Source organism: Ascidiella aspersa, chromosome 5, assembly GCF_963924565.1.
Source record: "Ascidiella aspersa chromosome 5, kaAscAspe10.2, whole genome shotgun sequence".
Classification (NCBI taxonomy): domain Eukaryota; kingdom Metazoa; phylum Chordata; class Ascidiacea; order Phlebobranchia; family Ascidiidae; genus Ascidiella; species Ascidiella aspersa.
Window position 1 is genome coordinate 13,412,261 of NC_139451.1, and position 1,678 is coordinate 13,413,938.

The window sequence follows — 1,678 nt, forward strand, 5'->3', positions numbered from 1 at the left end:
CCGCAATTTGCGTTCAGAACGTCGATGCTCAATGTGTCCTGCAATTCACACTAATTCACGCAGCTAGCTGCGTCCTTCATCGACTCACGAGCCGAGTGATCCACCGCCAAGAGCCATCCACGATTGTTTCGCTCGCACAGTGCCTCGCACTATAGGGTGACAAAATAGACCGCGCCGAGCGGTCGGCCAGGCCGACGCTTGAAGCCGGAGCGCGCGGCACCGCGGCACTCGACGCGCAAACATTACCGGGTGACCGAATCGCCGGCCGGCGCGCCGCTCCTCGCGGGTCGGGCGCCGGGTAGCAAAGACTTTTTCTCTCGCTTGTCCGAGTTTCGCGTTCGCCGAAGCGTTTGCGAGACCGTTAATGATCCTTCCGCAGGTTCACCTACGGAAACCTTGTTACGACTTTTACTTCCTCTAAATGATCAAGTTAGATCGTCTTCTCGGACGCCGGCTCGACCGTTGCCGGCCGCGCCAGGTCCAATCGGAGGACCTCACTAAACCATTCAATCGGTAGTAGCGACGGGCGGTGTGTACAAAGGGCAGGGACGTAATCAACGCGAGCTAATGACTCGCGCTTACTGGGAATTCCTCGTTCAAGGGAAATAATTGCAATTCCCTATCCCTAGCACGACCGGGGTTCAGCGGGTTACCCAGACCTGTCGGCCAAGGCGAGCACATGCTGATCCGGTCAGTGTAGCGCGCGTGCGGCCCCGAACATCTAAGGGCATCACAGACCTGTTATTGCTCAATCTCGTGTGGCTAAACGCCACTAGTCCCTCTAAGAAGTTAGACGCCGACCGATTGGGTCGCGTAACTAGTTAGCAAGCCAGAGTCTCGTTCGTTATCGGAATTAACCAGACAAATCGCTCCACCAACTAAGAACGGCCATGCACCACCACCCACAGAATCAAGAAAGAGCTCTCAATCTGTCAATCCTCACTGTGTCCGGGCCGGGTGAGATTTCCCGTGTTGAGTCAAATTAAGCCGCAGGCTCCACTCCTGGTGGTGCCCTTCCGTCAATTCCTTTAAGTTTCAGCTTTGCAACCATACTTCCCCCGGAACCCAAAGACTTTGGTTTCCCGCAAGCTGCCGGAGAGGTCGTAAAACTAACGCCCCCCGATCGCTAGTTGGCATCGTTTATAGTCAGAACTAGGACGGTATCTGATCGTCTTCGAACCTCTGACTTTCGCTCTTGATTAAAGAAAACATTCTTGGCAAATGCTTTCGCAGTCGTTCGTCTTGCGCCGATCCAAGAATTTCACCTCTAACGGCACAGTACGAATGCCCCCGTCTGTCCCTCTTAATCATTACCTCGCGCTCCGAAAACCAACAAAATAGAACCGAGGTCCTATTCCATTATTCCATGCACCATTATTCAGGCGAATCGCCTGCTTTGAACACTCTAATTTTTTCAAAGTAAACGTTCCGGCCGCCGCCGACACTCAGTCAAGGGCACCGGCGGAGAACCGGAGGTGAGGCCAGGACGGCCAGTACACGCCTTGCGACGGACCGGCCGCCTGCGCCCAAAATCCAACTACGAGCTTTTTAACCGCAACAACTTAAATATACACTTTTGGAGCTGGAATTACCGCGGCTGCTGGCACCAGACTTGCCCTCCAATGGATACTCGTTAAAGGTTTTAAAGTGTACTCATTCCAATTACAGGGCCTCGTTT

The 1,678-nt window shown here is 53.8% G+C and overlaps 1 non-coding gene and 1 pseudogene across 1 annotated transcript in view; both read right to left on the reverse strand.

Annotated features, from left to right (window-relative positions):
• The window catches only part of LOC146144441 (5.8S ribosomal RNA), a 154-nt gene extending 39 nt beyond the window's left edge, over nt 1-115 (reverse strand). The window contains exon 1 of the ribosomal RNA XR_014498963.1: nt 1-115. This exon is cut by the window's left edge and continues 39 nt beyond it. This is a non-coding gene — a ribosomal RNA (5.8S ribosomal RNA).
• A 255-nt stretch (nt 116-370) lies between these two features.
• LOC146144442 (small subunit ribosomal RNA) lies at nt 371-1,059 on the reverse strand (annotated as a pseudogene; the record flags this gene model as incomplete).
• Nucleotides 1,060-1,678: the final 619 nt, after the last annotated feature.